At 51.8% G+C, this 17527-nt stretch overlaps 1 long non-coding RNA gene across 2 annotated transcripts in view; it reads left to right on the top strand.

Moving 5' to 3' along the window:
• The window catches only part of LOC139046177 (uncharacterized), a 141121-nt gene that overhangs the window by 47708 nt on the left and 75886 nt on the right, over positions 1-17527 (top strand). Inside the window, exon 1 of one of the 2 annotated variants that reach the window (XR_011505818.1) lies at positions 8501-8635. The exons of the other annotated variant lie outside the window; for it this stretch is intronic. This is a non-coding gene — a long non-coding RNA (uncharacterized lncRNA). Of the gene's footprint in view, positions 1-8500; positions 8636-17527 lie in introns of those variants that run through there. 2 annotated transcript variants of the gene reach the window in all.

Raw genomic sequence — 17527 nt, 5'->3', positions numbered from 1 at the left:
CTCAGTCAGCTGGCTCTCCCTCAGAGTCTCAGAAGTGATATAAAAGGCATTTGGGGGTTCCCGCACATAAATTGTCACTGTTTACAAGCTCTCCAGTGCATTGAAAAGCAAATTCTTTCTCTGCCCCCCACCATTCCCCTGCCCAGTCTCCCGTCTCAGACATACATGCCCTCTGGCAGCTCTAGCCTGTCAGCATTGATGGGTGAAATGCCAGCTTGACAGGCAGGAGGTCTAGTGGGAAGGTTGGCCTGGGTTTTTGTCCTGGTTTTGTCACTGGCTCTCTGTGTAAGCTAGAATATCACTTCACCTGTGTGACCTCAGTTTCCCCTGCCTGATGCATCTCTTGGAGGTCACTTGGGCTCACTCCATGGTACTGGGTTAAAGGTCCTCTGAAACATGTAACGTTATTGAAATCCAGGGAACCCTGAGGACTGAAATATAACTGTTGGCAAATTCTAGTTTTCCAGGACAGAGATTTTTTAACACTTGGTCTTCTGTTCCAACGTGTGACCTTCTTGCATAGGTTTGCCTTACCTCCCTGAGCCTCAGTTTCCACATCTGTGAAACAAGATAGGTTGATTCTGGGTCGGCAAATAGGAGAACTAAATGTTGTTTCTCTGTCCTCCCACAGAGTAAGGCAGACATCACTAATGGACTCCAAGAATGCAGAGCACTCTGGATAGCCAGCCAGTACTAATCTATCCAGGTTTGCATCAGGGGCGAAAGTGTTTGCTAGTCATGGAGAGCAAATCCTCATAAACCATCCATGAGGGACAGATGAGAGAATCAAGGCTCAGAGAGGTTAGGTGACTTGCCCAGGATTTGGGGGGGTGGTAAGTGCATCTGTGAACTTACAGTGGCTTTGGGGAGGTTGTTTAGGTGGATTCTCATATTTGAACAGGTCCAACTTAGGGCCTGAATGGCTCACCCATGTGTTTCAAAGTCTTCACCTTTCTCTCCTGCCCACCTCACAGGAGGTCCTTGACTTTGTCCTCTAACAGAGGTCACTGTGTTTGTCTTCCTTTGGCTGCCTGCCTCCCCTCCTGCGGTGAACATGGCAGACCCCAACAAGGATCCAGCCAGTCTCCATGGAAGCACATCCATGGCCATGGCCCTCCCTGGGGCCCGAGCCCCTTCCTTGGAACAGGTACCTGGGGCTGTACCCAAGAGAGGACCTTGGCCTCTCCCATGAGACCTCCGGCCATTCACCCTAGGAGGTGCCTCCTTTGGAAGTAAAAGTAAGCTGGTTTCCCATCTCATGAGGAACTTTTCTGCCCAGAGGTGCCCCAGGCAGAGGAGTGAGGGGCCGAGTTATTTGGCGGGAGGGGAATGGGGAGCACGTGCTGCTTCCTTGTGCATCAGGAAGCTTTGGCGAGTGGTTCAGGGCTCTCCTTCCCTCCCTTCCTCCTTCCTTTCCTCCAATATTGGCTCCACCACTGCAAGAGGGTGGCTGGGGGTGAGGTGTGGAAGGAAGGGGCCCAGCAAATGCGGCCTAAGCCGAGTCTAGGTATGGGGGGCTGAGTGAGCAGTGCGACATCTGGCTTGGGCTCCTGGGGGCAGCAGGCCCGGCTGAGAAACCCAGCCCTGTATAGTGGGAAGCTGGGCTTGGGGGCAGGGGCCTGATTGCCGGGGTCTGCCTCCCTGTTCAGAACTGGGTGGCTGGAGGGCTTGCAGGAGAGACAAAGGTCCTTTCTGGTGTCTGTACCCCTCTCATCTCTTCTTTATTTTATTCTTTCCATTTTGCTTAAGAAATTGATGTAATGAAGACATTGTGTGGCCAAGTAGACCAGACCCCAAATGTGACCTCAAAACCCCAGATCCAGATATCCCTCCCCGACTCCCCAGGCATGTCCCAAGGGCCATCTCCCCTGCTTGTGAATTCTGGGCACCTCAAACAGGCACTTTCCTCTGACCTGGTTATGCCGTTTAACAAATTCATTGAGGGGCGAGCTCCGAGATGAGGATCGGAGAAGAGAAAGAATTGCCTTTTCTTCTTAAGTGTCCCCAGGACACCTTGAGCAGGCGTGAAGGATTCTCACTAATCTAATCCCTGTCAGAAAAGGAACGATAAAACAATTCAGGCTTTAGAAGCCAAATCCCCTTCCTGCGCTCACACTGTTTCTATATCTCTCCCTGACCATTTTCCCTCCTTTGCGATGAAGCCGAGGTTCAGTTTCTCTGTAAGGGTTTCAGTGGATAAGGATTTCATATTTCACCCTTCCATTTTTCATATTTAAATTTGCTTTACTCTCCGGTTTGACTTTCCACTGACCCTTGAAGAATTGGCGTATTTCAAGGAGGGGGAAGAGATCTCATTATAGGAAATGAGAAAAATGGAGCAGAGTTTTAAAACTTTTAATGACTAAAACACAGTGTTCCAAGTCGGTATTGCATTGGGGTTGAAGTCACTGTTTGGTTACAAGTCTTTTAGGTCTAAACGGGGTTGATGACATCTGTTTAATTTTAGATGTCTGGAATACATTCTGAAAATAATGAAATCCAAATGTATGACCAAATTAGAGAACAATTTTATCTGCGACAAAGAAGTTTTTAAAATAAGAGCAAACATTTCGACCAAATAAAGCTTTAAAGGACCCATCAAACCTTTGGTCATCTTGCCTTGACTTTTCCCAGTGGGTCTCCACAGTTGAGAGAACTTTTCTTTCCTTTGTGTATGAATCGGACGTTATTATGTAATTTTATACCCATTTGCCTGTCCTTTCACTAGGCGTGCTCTCTGCTCTGTGCTCTCAGCCCTGGAGAGACCATGTTTAAAGATGTGAGGACCCTTTACAGTAAAGCTCCATTGAAGCAAAGGACTCTTGTCACAAACAAGGGCCACTTGTCAGATGAACAGCTTGGGAGGGGCCCTAGGGAAAAGTAAAAAGTACAAAGGTCTTGCTGACAGGGCAGGATGCTGCCCTGGTCATCGGAGAGACAAAGAGTATTTCTGACTCTCACCATGCCTCTGTGATGGGGGCAGGTCCCTGACCCTCTCTGGGCCTCACTTTTTCCATCTGTACGAGGAGCTCAGGGATTCTGGGAGGCTTGTCCCAGAAGCCTCTCTCCAGGAAGATTCTGTTGTTGTGAGGGCCCCCTACTATTGGGATGTGCACTGAACAATTCGTCCCACACTTCCTAGAAGCCCAGCATCTAGGATGACGTGGAGACTGCCCATGTGGGTCTTTTTTATTGTCCCCATCCCAGGAAGTCTTGTGAGGGTGGTGTTGGCAGACAGACATTCCTATGTCCACTCCATGCTGCCAGAGTAGATTGAATGTCCAGCCATCTCTTCTGTCCTTGGCAAGACTTTCATTTATAGACAGGAAGTGAATTATGGTCAAAGTTTAGCCTGATGTTTTAAAACACTTGGCTACTGGGCAAGGTAATTCTCCCTTTCCTAAGTGTTTGCACCTTCCAAATATTTGTAGACTCCTATCTCCCTGCCTGTTGCACCCCTCCAATGTTGACTCAAGTCTTTCCCTGAGAACCAGCCCCTTCTCAGTCTAGTTCCCTCATTGCCCCCGCCCAGTGCTGTTTGGCCAGGCTCAGCCCTTCCAGGGTCAGCTTCCTGAACCACGGTCCCAGGGACCGTTGTCTACTCGTTTCACTCATGGTTTGGACTTGTCTGCGGGATGTGTCAGAGATGGGAGAGGTTTTCCCAAGTGCTTGCCCTTGACCCATGACCACAGACAAGCCTGGAGATGGGGGTTATAAGCCTGGGATGCCCAGGCTCAGATGCCTGGGGGGAAAGCTTGGGCTTGGTGAGGCCTCTGGGCTGGGCTGGCCTCTGCAGAAATGATCAGGTTGAGGTATTGGCTGCTGTGGACAGATGATAGATGGATGGATAATGCTGAGGTGAGCGCAGGCCTGCCCAGAACTTTGGGCTGGGGTCTGTACATTTGGCTTTTTGGCCCCTTGCTTGTGCCATTTGACCCTTTCTCAGGTCTTTGTTTTGTGGTCCCTAGTTGGGAGGCGTCATTGGCTGTGCGCTGGGCAGGGTCAGAGGGTGATCTGATGGCTGTGATATTTGGCAGGTATATTCAGGTACATTCATGGGGTCTCCTACATGCCTCATGGTCAAGGGGCGTGAACTCTGTTACCTCAAGGACGTTGAGCTGAAGTCAGCAAGAAGAACGGTATAGGAGGGGAGAGTGACCGCTCCAACAACAGGTAGTTGGTAAGAACTGTGGTTCTATGTGAACCTGGGGTAGGAATTTCACTTATATCTGAGAGGGGGTGATTGGAGAGCACGGAGCACTGGGCTGGGGGTCAGGAGACATGGCACTTGCCCATGATGTTCCGTGTGACCTTGGGCGAGTCAGAAACCTTACTGTGCCTCAGTTCAAAATGTGTAGAATATGGAGGTGGATACCAACCTGATAGGCTTATGGCAAAGCCTACGTAGTAAAATGGAATTGAAAACCTTGTAAGGATGGCACTTTGTGAAGGTCTAGGTAAGAATGAGGAGTGTGAACTTTTGTTGGTACTAACAGAGGTATAGAAGGTGTATTGATGATGCTAAGTCCATCCCTTTTTTTTTTTTTTAACCTGTTCAGGACAGAGGAGTTGAAAGAACATGGAATTAGGAGTCAGGTCATTGGATTTCAAGATTTCTTGTACCTCACTCTCTGTGTGGCCTTGAGTGCACTCTGCATGTCTTTGGGTCTTAATGTCCCCATCCATAGAGCGGGGCCAGGAGTCCTCACTCTACTTTCCTCACCGGCTACTCAGAGGCCAGTGAGGTGATGTGAGCATGTGCTTTGGCAGGCTGGAAGCACTGTGGGAATGGGTTGGGGTGGTGTTTATGGGGTTGGTTGTTGGGGAGGGTGTTCAGACCAAGACATGTTGGTGTAATTCTGGGGGCCAGTGTATACCTTGTAGACTGTTCTGAGCTGGATGTTCTCCTGTGGCCCAGGTACGAGCTGCCAAGTAACCAAGCTATAGAGCTCGGTCCCTAACCTTTTGTCCAGCAATGAGGAGCTGGGAAAACCAGAGGGTTGTCAGTGTGACTGTAATAAGACCTTACACTTTGCAGGCATTACGTGTGGCTGACTGTTCTAACTATGGTGCATGAACTTACAACATCAGGGCTGGGTCTAGCTACTCAGTAGACTGAAGGCATAAAAAGGCATAGTCAATTTTGCAAGATGCATATCAGAAAGGAACTGTGGGGGCCAGGCTTGGTGCCATTTGTTTTTTTTTTAATAGACTTTCGTTTTTAGAGCAGTTTTAGGTTCACAACAAAATTGAGGAAAAGATACAGAGAGTCCCATGGACCACTGCTCCCACTCATGCATAGCCTCCTCCATTATCAACATCCTCCCCAGAGCGGTACATTTGTTAAAAGTGATGAAACTACATCGACACATCTTATCACCCAGAATCTGTAGTTTACAATAGGGTTCACCCTTGGTGTTGTACATTCTATGGATTTTAATAAATGTGTAATGATGTGTGCCCCCCGTTATAGTATCACACAGAGTAGTTTCACTACCCTGAAAATCTCTGTGCTCTGTGTATTCATCCCCCCTCCCCCCAACCCCTGACAACATCTGATCTTTTTACTGTCTCCATAATTTTGCTTTTCCAGAATATTATGCAGTTAGAATCATACAGTGTGTAGCCTTCTCAGTTTGGCTTCTTTCACTTAGTAAGAAGCATTTAAGTTTCCTCCATGTCTTTGCATGGCTTGATAGCTCATTTCTTTTTGGCACTAAATAATATTCCATTGTCCGGATGTGCCACAGTTTATTTATCCATTCACCTACTGAAGGACGTGTTGGTTGCTTCCAAGTTTTGGCAATTATGAATAGAGCTGCTATAAACATCCATGTGCAGGTTTTGTGTGAACAAGTTTTCAATTCATTTGGGTAGAAACAGAGGAGTGTGATTCCTGGATTGTATGGTAAGAGTATGTTTAGTTTTGTAAGAAACTGCCAAATTGTCTTCCAAAGTGGCTGCACCATTTTGCATTTCTACCAGCAACGAATGAGAGTTCTTGTTGCTCCGCATCCTCATCAGCATTTGGTGTCGTCAGTGTTCTGGATTTTGGCCATTCTAATAGGTGTGTATCTCACTGTTGTTTTAATTTGCGTTTCCCTAATGACATATGATGTAGAGCATCTTTTCATGTGCTTTTTTTTTTTTTTGTGAGGAAGATTGTCAGTGAGCTAACATTTATGCCAATCTTCCTCCAGTTTATGTGGGATGCTGCCACAGTTGGCTTGATGAGTGGTGCTTGGTCTGCACCTGGGATCTGAACCTGCGAATCCTGGGCCACAAAAGTGGAGAACACAAACCTAACCACTACGCCACCACGCGGGCCCCTGCATGTGCTTTTTTGCCATCTGTATGTCTTCTTTGGTGGGGTGTCTGTTAAAGCTTTTGGCCGATTTTTTAATAGGTATTCTTATTGTTGAGTTTTAAGACTTCTTTGTGTATTTTGGATAACAGTTCTTTATCAGACAGATCTTCTGCAAATATTTTCTCCCAGGACATGGCTTGTCTTATTCTCTTGAGATTTGAGATTTAACTGCCCAGGACACTGTGTCTCCTCAAGGGGCCTGTGCATGGTCCCCCATCCCACTGATCAGATCAGGTTCCGTGGGCAGGGCTGGCAGATGGTGCCCAGATCTGGCCCTGGCTCTCACGGTGTGTGAGCCATCTGCCCTCTCAGTGCCTCTAGTATTGAGGGAGGATCAATGCCCTGCCTGCCACCCTGTGTGGGAGGAACTTGGCCCCCTTTCATGGGGGGAGTACAGGATTAGGTGTGGCATCAACATAAATGGGTTCTGTTATTTGTAATGCCACCTTGTCATGAACAAAGTTGAGCCCTCGTCACTCTGCTGAGAGGGAATGCAAGGGAGAGGAGGTGGGGATGTTTGAACCTGTTGAGAGGATTAGCAGAGACAGCCTTGAGTCCTCAGTCTTGAGATCTGTTGGCCACACTTGGCCCTAGTTCTAGGAGGAATGTGTGTGGGGCCCCTGTTCCCTGTTCCCTCTGGGCCCCATCCCGGTCGTCATAATGGCTGATAGTATCAATAACACCTCCGCTTCATAGAGATTGAGTACATGTCTGTGTTGGGCCCTCCTTATAATGATTATTTTATTCAAATTATCGTAACAACACAATTTCCCCATTTTTCAGATCAGTAAACTAAGGATCAGACAGGTAAAGAGACTTGCTCAGTCCCCTGGCCATAAGTGAGGAGCCAGGATTTGAGTCCTGCTGGTGTTCCTGAGCACAAGGCCGCCTGCTTGGCAATTAGTCCCCCACCCCAGGGCAGGTGTGGCCCAGGGCAGCGGGGAGGTGGGAGTCACGGCCAAGGCTGGGAGGAAAAAGACAGTCACTGTGATTCCCTCTCCCCTTTACTCTCAACCCTAAGCGCTGACATAATCAGGACACTGATCTTTACCGTGTGGACGTCGGGCCTCGTGGAAAAGGCCAGGGTCTTAGGGGAGGTTGGGTAGGTGGTGGGAGGAGGGATGAGGAGATGGGAGGAAGCATTCATTCATGTCATGGTGACTGAGCATCAGGTCTGAGCCAGGCCCTGTGCTAGATGCTGGGGATACAGCAGTGAACATAATAGATGAGGTCTCTGCCCTCCTGGGGCTCACATTCTGGTGAGGGACACAGACAGCACACACATATATAAATAACAAGAAAATTGTCAGGTGTGAGCACCTGTGATGTGATGGAGAACTCTTTTAAACTGGATGATCAGGGACAGTTTTCACAAGGAGGTGACAGTTCAGCTGAGATCTGTATGACAAGGAGTCAGCTATGAGAAAATCGGGGGAAGGCATTACGGGTGGATGAAACACAAGCGCAAAGGCCCGAGGGTTCAACAAGCCTAGTGTGTTGAAGATGCAGAATGGACCAGGCAGCTGGATTTAGGGATCCAGGAGGGAGGGGCAAACGATATGGGTGAGATAGGGTTCAGATCATATAGGGCTGTACAGGTCAATGTCTAGGAATTTGGATGTAATTCCAAGTACAGTGGGAAGCTGGGGAGGTGACATGATTAGATTTGTATTTTTAAAAGATCCCTTTGACCTCCGAATGGACAATGGATTTGTAGGGACCAAAGGTGAAGACAGGAAGGTCAGTTAGAAGGCTAGTGTGGGAATCTAGGTGCAAAATGATGATGGTGTACGCTGGTGTGGGTGCAGTGGGGTTTGAGAGAAGTGGGTGGGTCCAGGTATGTTTTGGAGGTAGAGCTAATAGGATTTCCTGATGGGTTGGCACTCTGTCCACCCAGTTGCTCAAGCTGAGAGTTATTTCTGACTTCCCTCTTCCCTTCAGCCCCATAGCCATTTGTTGAGATGGGGGAAGAGTGTAGAGGAAGGGCAGGTTTGGGGGAGTGGAAATCAGGAGTGCAGCCTGGGTCTTGTTAAGTCCAAGAGGCCTGTGAGACACAAAGAGATGACGTCAAGTTGGCTGTGATGAGCGTGGAGCTGAGAGGCAGGAGGGGCTGGAGATAGCCATTTTGCGTCACTGGCGTGGCAGCAGTATTTAAAGCCACAGGACAGGAGGAGATGGTGGATGGAGAGAGAGAAGAGAAGAGGGCTCAGAGGCCGAGGATGGCGCAGTCCGTAGACGTGGGAGGAACCAGCGAGGGCGACTGGGAAGGTACAGTGAGGGGTGTGGGAGGGAAACCGGGGGAGTGCGGCATCCTGAAGGCAGCGAGGAGAAGGAAGGGTTTTGGGGAAGGGCTTCTGAGAGTGCGCTAGGTGAGGGTGCAGTGGGGAGGTGGGATGAAGCCTGACCAGGGAAGGCAGAGAAGACAGGGAGCCGTGGGGGAAGACACGCTCCAACACAGCTCTCAAGGAGTTTTGCCAAAAGAGGAAGGAGAGAAATGGAATGGTACCCTGAGAGGGATGTGGGGGTCAAAGCAGGGGTTTTTAGACATAGGAGAAATAACAGCAAATTTGTACGGTGGTGTGAGTGATCCAAGAGGGAGGAGAAGTTTAATGATCTAAAGAGAGGGGACAGGAGTGATGTCTTTGCAAGGGCGCAGGAGGTGAGACTCGGCGTACAGAGGAGGAGCTGGCCTTAAATAGGAGCAGGGACACTCCAGGCCTGGCCACTGGAAGAAAGACAGAGAGAGTAGATTTGGTGGAAGGATCTCTATGGTTCTGTGACCCCCAGATGTCTGTCCCCAGACTCCTGGTCCTTCTGCCCATCTGCCTCCTGATGTCTCCGGCCGTGTGTCTCTGAGTACACTTGTCCTTTCCCACCTGTGCACCCCATTTTACCCAATTCTATTGTCTTCTGTGTTTTGGCCCATTCATCTCCAGCCAACTGCTTGTCCCCTTCCTCCAGGGAGCCTTCCGAGATTACCTGAGCCCACAGTTCTCTTCCTACCTGGGCTGCTGGAGCTCTGATGATCCAGAACCCAGACAGATGCCTGGTCACTAGGCCTTAAGGGCCAGTGGGAAGGATGCTGCCTTGTCACATCTCTTGTGCATTGTTGTGAGGTCCTCCTTGGCTAGGGAGCATGCCATTAGTTTGCGGAGTGAGAGAGAAGAGATTGAGGGCTTGGGTTGTGGAGTCTTGCCGACTCGGGTTCAAGTCAGAGGGCTTTACTGGTTGTGTGACCTGTGGCAGCTTTTTGTCAAGTTCTCTGAGCCTCAGTTTCTTCATCACCATTTCTTTAGTAGGACCTTAGGGAAGTCACTGACCTTTCCGTGCCTTGGTGTCTCCGTCTGAAAAATAAGCATGATAACAGTCCCCTCCTTGGAGGGCTGCTGGGATTAATGAGTTGAGGTGTGCAAAGAGTTTGACACAACAGCCGGCACCTAGTAGGTGTTTGAGAAGAGGAGCTTGCTGCTGCTGGTGGGGATGATGACGATGATCGTGATTCTTGCTGTGAGCTCCTGTTTCCTCTGCGGAGCCCCTCTAGGATGGTGGAGCTGGTTGCCTACGGGTCCAGCCAGCTCTGCCACGCACTGGCAGAGGAGACCCCTGCCCCGACTCTCCCCAGGCTCGGCTCCTCACCCACTGCTTCTCACACTTTCCCACACACCCATTCATCTCTGGCTGTGAGGTTACAAGCCTTCAAAAATCAATTTTAAACATTACACTCTTCTGACCCTTTAAACTTCATTTAAAGTCCCCCTAGTGCCTTAATGAAGCTCAGGCTATTTTGGGCATCTTGGAGAAGTATAGCTGACAGTGCCTTTTTAATTTACATAAAAACATAAGAGCACAGATAGATGCAAATATGCATCTATATAATTAAGAATAAAAATCAGAATCCCCTAAGTGGGCTGTGCTCATGAGCATCGGGTTTAATAGGGGATTAGGAGGAGGAATTAAAGTTGCCCAAGGGGTACACTGAGAGACTTCAAACACCTTTCGGAAAACAAATTAACGTGGTTTTCAGAAATCATTTTCTAAGGGTGGCAGAGGGTTTTCCTTGGGCTTCCCTGCTTTCTTTTGAAATGTATTTTTAACACTTGTATAAACAGTTTGGGCCCGTGACATGGGGATTCCTGTGCTCCCTTCATTAGCTGGTGTCTCTGCGAGAAGAATTCGGCTCATTATCTGGGCGTTTTGATCTCCCTGGCTGCTGCCGCTAGAGCTGGCCTGGGGCCACCCTATTTTTCTTTCCTGTTGCCTCGTGGTGTGGGACCAGTTGGTGTGTGGCTCGACTCGTTTCCACGTCTTCCCACTCAAGCCCAGCTTCCCAGAGGCACCCTCGTGTCCCTGGAGAACGGAACTTCTCAGGCTCAGGGCAGTGGCCAGAGGTTGGAGGCTGGACCTAGCTCAGGCTCATCTGAGAAGTTGGCAGAATCAGCCTCAGCACCAGCCTTCTCCAGCCCCTTCATTTATTTCCCCTTTCCCTCTCTCTGGGTGTGTCTGCAGTGGAACGTGTGGCCTCTGCAGGTACAGAGTTCCCCATCACTGGAGGTATTCAAGCAGTGTCCTGGCTGAGGTTTTTGAGGGAAGCTGTGCCCAGCTATGGAGGGGAACTGGATGGTCATTACGGTTCCTTGTCAACCTGACATTCTGTGATTTACAAGTGGTGTCAGAGCAGGGCCGTGCTAAACATTTATAGCAACAAGAATACCTGTGATAGAAGACACAACCCCTGGCTCCAAAGAGTCACCATCAGAGACCCCAGTTCTGCTGTCCTCGCTCGAGGCAGAGGAGATGGTGCCATCTTATTCTCGAGGTTCCAGGCTTCTGCTCAGACATAAGGTTTCCTTTGGAGATTGGATCCTGCGAGGACTTGAGACAAAAACCTCAAATTGTGTCTCTCTGGGTTCCCTTATAAAGCTCATTTTCTTCTTGTGTAAAATGGAGGTAACGAATTATAATAGCTAACACTTATCAAGCACTTACGGTGTGCCTGAGCCTGCGTGAAACACTTGTTTGCCTGTAACTACTCAGGAGGAGGTACTATATTGCCCCCACTTTACAGAGGGGGAAACTGAGGCCCAGGGAGGTTAACTAACTTGCTCAAGGCCACAACTAGTAAGTGATGAATAATGACAGCTGATAACCAGCTGCTAGGGATCTGCTGAGCTCTTCAGAGGACAGTGGAGGTGCCCCATTGACCCACCCTGACTTCTACCGGGAAACCAGGAGGGTGCAGCCAACCTTGGTTCTTGACCTCCTGAGGGGGCTAGGTCACCTTAGCCCCTCTCGGCCTGGTCCATGCCTTGTCCGTTTCGGCTGTGCAAGCCGGGCAGGGGCAAGTGGTGAGTGTGCAATTACCTTTCCCACAGAAAGCAGAGCTCCTGAGGGCTGGCCAGCCGGGGCGTCCAGCCTGGACTGACGGGTGTGCCATCTTCTAGAAGTTTTCCTCACCTTTGCAGACAGGCTGGCTGTTGGAGGTGAACTCTGTGAGGCTGACTCACCCTAAGTTCACCCGAGGCCACTTGCCCACATCTTGCCTCTCCTTCCTGCCACTGCTGGGCAGGTGCCTGCAGATGCTTGTGAGGCAAGGAGGAAGGAGCTCCCTTCTCCTGAGGAAGGAGGAAGCTCATCTTTCCCTGGCCTGTGGGTGAGGCCGTGGAGAGGACCTGGCAGCTTTAGCAGTCATGTAATCCTGCTTCTCACTGGAACTCAGTGTAAATTGCCCCCACCCCACAGCTGCCTGTGCTGCTCTCACAGGGGGCTCTGGTCTTACGTCATAGAGCCACAGTCGCCAGAAGCCGGCTGCCCAGGAGGGAACAGGAGATTTCTGCTAGGTTCACAGGCCTGGCCTCGCCGAGGAGGTGGGATTTAGGTTGAACTTGAGGCGCAGGAGAATTTCCTTTGGTAGAGAAGGGGTGATATTGTTTTTCAGCACATCTACGAACCATGCTCGCTGCTGAGCTTGCAACGCTCATGCTCTTGTTTCATGCTCATGATGGCCCAGTGCTGCTGTCTGCTTTATGGGTGAGGACACAGAGTGGAAACGACTCGCCCAAGGTCACACATCTGGATCTGAACTCAGGACAGCAGTGTGCTCATGCCCTCTCCCCTTGAGCAGCTGGGGGAAAGCATGAGCTTTCCAAGGAGGCCTGGTGGGTTTGGTGAACAGCTGGAGGGAGAGGATAGGAGAGAGGAGGTGGCAGGACATGAGGCTGGGGTTGACGGTGGCAGCATATGCCCAGAATGTCAAAGGCCTCATTCAGTGGTGTGTTGGTGAGCATTTAACAACCAGCTCCCCAGAAAGGAAGGGGGGAGAAAAAAGCCCTGATCTGAAGTGTTTGCCGATTTCCATGGTATAAATATTCCCATCGTAGCTGATTTCAAGTTGTCAGTGTGATCTCACTGAACACGATGTCCTTGTGAGCCAATATGAGCTGTCTTCAGTGCTCCAGTGGCCTCGTCTCTCTGGCTCTGAGGTCTGGGGTTTGTTCTGGAGACAGTAGAGAGGTAATAGGAGGGGAGGTGACCCTGTCAGCACATTTTGTTTCGAAATGCAACTCAGCAGGTTTCCTGATGTTGGGAAAAGAGGCTGGAGAACATGGCTAATTAGGAGGACACTGCTGATCCTTGGAGGCTGGAGGGGGCAGGCAGGGGTGAGTGGGGCCTTGAAAGGGAAGGGTCAGACCCCATCATATTTGGTGAAGTAAATGTCTTTCCCTCTGTCGGAAACCTCATGGGTCTCTTGCTCTAAAAATGCACGTCTCAATGGGAGGCCTGGAGGCAGTGGGACCTCAGTGCTCCCAGCTCTCCTTTCCCCTCCAGGTCAGGCTGGGCCCAGGGCAGTTCACATGGGACTGCGTGGCTTCCTCTCGTGTGTCCAGTCCCCTGATTGAGCAACAACAACAGCATACATTCTCCTAAGAAATGACCTGGGAATTTTCATTTGGAAAAAAAAGATTTTCTCGGAAATAAACCCAGTTGGGGAGTTCAGGGCAGAATGGCCCATCCAAGGTTGTGCTTAGCTGTGGCAGGGGCTTGCTGAGCTGCTGGGGCATCTTTGGGACCGGGGAGAGTTCAGGGAGGGCCTCCTGCCCTGACCCCGTGTGGCCAAGGGGACCAAGGCCAGAGGAGTGTGGCAAGACAAACGGACATCAGGGCTGGCCCAGAACCAGCCACCAAGGCTTCCTGAGGGGAGATGGTTCTAGTTGAACTTTGAAGTGTGGGCAGGATCTGGAAACACAGGGGTCTCTAGGTGGGAGTCTGAGAGTGTCTTTGTGGCTGTCATTTGCTCTTTGCTCTCAGATCCGTTCCCTGCCCTTCCCTTACTGGCTCTGTAGCACACATGTGGGCCAGCCCTGCAATCCACAGTTCCCAGGCTTCCTTGATAACTGGCTCTGGTCAGGTTTGACCCATGGGAGGCACTGACGGGAGACTGGAGGGCAGGAAGAAGGGAGGGGAAAGGGCGCTTCTCCTCTCTCTGGCTTGAGTGGCATCTCCTCCATGGCTCCAGCTGTCACTCATGAGCCTGTCTCCCCATGGTCTTGCTCCCTCAGCCTGAGGAGGCCCATATGTGATTTTGTCTCCTACTGGATGACCCTACGGCTTCTAGGCTTTGGAAGCACTTCCTTCTGCTGTTCCTTCAGTCCTAGGGTTGGTGTTGGCTTTCTCTTGCTGAGGCTGCTCTCTGTATCACCTCATTGTCCCTGGCTTGTCTTTGCGGCTCCTCCAACTTTGTAACTATGTCACCGTGATGGCTCACTGGGCATGGGCTATGAGCTCTGTTTTCCTGCCTGGATCCTGACTGATCCAGCCTGTCTCTTGGAGTGGGAAGGGGTGAGGGGCAGGAGAGGTCTCCTAGGGGGTGGGGAGGTAGGGTCTTCCCCCTCACCTTGCTCTTGGGCCAGACCTGATGCCTGCTGGCCTTCCACCTCAAACTCTGCCTGCCTGGGTCCAGACCCCTGAGGCTTTGGTGACTTCCAAAGCTGACTCTGAGTCAGCTGTCGGCCACCCCACCAGGGCCAACTTCTAGAGGCCAGATACTTGGCTGAAGTAGTGACCTATTATCCTGTGGTTCCTTCGTTCACGGGGTCAGAGCTGGCCCCTCGAGCCTCTGCCAGTGCCCACGCACTGACTGGCTGGCTTTCCCTTTTGCTGGGCCCTCCTCCCTAACCCTGCCCTGACCTGCCCAGGGCGGAGGGCCACTGACCTCTGGCCCAGTCCTCCCTTTCTGTAGCTTCTTGAAAGCCTATATCTGAGTAGGAAGAAAGGGTGAGACCGAAATTCTGTCCTGTGAAGGGGAGACACTTGCCCAGGGTTATGCACCAGGTACAGGAAGTCTCAGCTCCAGCAGACTTCCAGGCCCCAAGTGTGGCCGCAGGGCTTCCAGGAACAAAGCTGGGAAATCACCACTGTAGTCCCAGCTTCTGTCTTATGTGTGAAGAAACAGAGGCCAGAGAGGAACATGGAGTTTCCCAGAGTCACTCTGAACCAGTGGCAGAGCAGGAGGTCAGGCCATGGTCCCTGGCCCAGCACCTGACCTCAGTGACTTTGGGAAGCACAGTGGGATGGGCCAGTTAAAGGCACGTGGTGAGGACATTGGCCTTAGCAAGAGGCGGGTCTGCTGTTGGAAGAGGACTTGGTGGGACCAGGGCGCCCATGGCTCCCATTCCCCACGAATCCCTTTATCCAGCAGCCCACTTTGAGCCCAGGGCCCCCAGCTGCCATTCTCTAAGTTCAGATGTGTATGTGCGGATACCTGCCCCAGGTGCCGCCACAGAGAAATCCCTGAGTACACGCAGCCAGGTGGGTGCCGAGTTGCGCAAGAGCCATGGGGCAGCAGTTGTGCTCGTGTGACTTTGTACAGAACTGAGAGGGCTGTGCTCTTCCTGGGAGAGGGATGACTCAGCAGTACCGAGCCCCTAGGGAGAGTCGCCCAGGCTGGCCAATAAGGTGGGGACACCCCACAGAGGCAGCGTGTGCAGAGTCCTGTGGGGAGCCACAGCACAGGGGAGTGGGGAGTGCCCTCTGTCCAGGCCAGTGGCTCTCTTGTGCACCCCCAAGTCCCCTCCCACCCCAACCCCTAGGCTGATGAGCTCCCCTAATGCTTCATGACACTTGCCAGCTCTGGGCAGCAGCCTTGGGTCCCACACCTTTGAAGTCTTGGGGGCCTACAGACTGGCCAAGCAGGGAGTTCAGTGGGTGGTCCCATTTGACTTGGAGATAGTGTCTGTGTAGTAGAGTCCCAAAACAGACGTCTAGAGAGGAGAGGCCACTGCCTATCATACAAGGCCTTCAGGGACTAGCCCGTCTGGATTTTAGTCTGTGAACATGGGGAGCCAAGGAGGTTTTGGAGCAGGTAGGTGCTGATCCTGAGATGTGCTTCAGGAAGGTGGGGAGGGAGCAGCCAGAGTGTGTGAGTGGAGCAAGACCAGGGTGGGGCAGGCCAGGGTGAGGCCACACGGTTTCTAATACCAGCATTGAAGGGGGCTGGTTCAGGGCAGTGGCCACAGAGGGAAGAGCCAGTCTCAGTCAGTCTCCCTCCACTGGCCCCCAGGCTCTGAGGAGGAGCTGCTTTCCCCATTGCGGGAGGGTTTGGGCTCAGGAACACGGAGTGGCAGTTGGAAGCACCTTGCCATGTGCTGACTGGTACCGTGGACAAGTTACTTAAACACTAAGTTACTAAGTCATAAAGCAAATGGAGCCCCACCTCTGAGCCTCACTTACCTCATCTGCTCACTGGGAATGATATATACTTTCTAGAGTCCTTATGAGGACCGAGTGTATGGAGTAGCCCTAGCATGGCGCCTGGTGTGTATGTAGAGGGTCCTCAGGAACTGGAGGCAGAGAGGAGGCGACTGATGCACATGCTAGTTCATGATTCCTCCCAAGTGTCCAATCCAACACCCGCTTCGCGAATCTTCTTTGACACACTCGCTTCTAAGGCTCCTTCCTTCACACCCTCTCTGAGGTGCCCTCCGGTCGAGATGGGGGACTGCCAAGGTCCCTCCCCACTCAGGTGCACCTTCACCTCTCACTGTGCCCATGACGTGGATGAGGCAGGAACCAGCCTGCCCTTTTTCCCACTGGGGTCACTGGGGGGTCATAGCCTGAGATGCTCCACCCTCAACCGTGGGGCTGGGCCCAGGGCTGCCTCCCCCTCAGCCTCCTGGAATGGGGAGCTGGAGGGGAAGATTTACCATGGGGTGGGTGGCCTGAGCAGGCTGCTTACACTTGTCCTTCTAAATCCCCCTTCCTTTAATGATGGTAATTGTCAAGAAGGTTTCTCAGAGAAAGCCTTTTTAGCAAAGAGGTGGGAAAAGAATGTAGCCGTTAACTGAAATGTGTTTCTGGGAGGGGCCTGGTTTCTTTCCCATTAAGAGTGGGGCTAGGGCGGGGGGGGGGGAGAGGGGGGTGGAATGGGGGCATGGACAAGCTTGAGCTGAAAGTTGAGGCCCACTTCTGGGGGGCTGTGGCAACATGGAAGAGCCCAGAAGCCTCCCTGAGGTCAGGTGTGGGTAGAGGGGCACAGAGCCAAGCCTAAAAGGGGTGCTCCCTCCCCGGGAGGTGGGTGGTGCTGCTGCTGGCTGATGAACCAGTCCCGGGCCTGTTCCTCCAGGCTGACCGCTGACGCCACTCCCTGGGCTGACCTGTCTGCTGCCCCAGCTTGGTGGGGCTCTCAGGCCTTTGTCTCTGTGGGTTCCTGGCTTCAGCCTCACACATGAGCGGTGAGGTGACTGACACGGAGCAATCCTTTCTCGGCTAGCAGGGCACTCCCTCCTTCTCTCAGAGACCATCGGGGCAGAAGGCTGCGTTTGCCAACGTTGAGGCTGTGTATGTGTGCCTGTGCATGGGGATGTGTGAGAGAGAGACCACCAGCAGGGTGAGGGGCTGGCCCTCAGGTCACAGGGGCAGCAGCCTGGACTGAGGTTTTCTAGCTGGGCCTTGGAGAGGTTCTGTGAGGACTCCTTCCTCCAGCATGCAGAGGAACATGCTGAGGAGAGTTCTTTCTCCCTGGATAGTTCCTGCACTGAAGGGCGTCCTCAGCACGGACTGAGGGGTGATAGACAGCATGAAGGAGGAGGACAGTTGTTTTGGCTTGAGACTGGGGGGCCCCAGGAAGCTGAATCTTAGGAGAATCTGCCAAGTCCTGTGGTTGTG

Source organism: Equus asinus, chromosome 9 (genome assembly GCF_041296235.1).
Source record: "Equus asinus isolate D_3611 breed Donkey chromosome 9, EquAss-T2T_v2, whole genome shotgun sequence".
In the NCBI taxonomy this organism is placed as follows: Eukaryota; Metazoa; Chordata; class Mammalia; order Perissodactyla; family Equidae; genus Equus; species Equus asinus.
The sequence above is the reverse complement of the archived record's forward strand: the minus strand, read 5'-3'. Positions and strand labels throughout refer to the sequence as shown.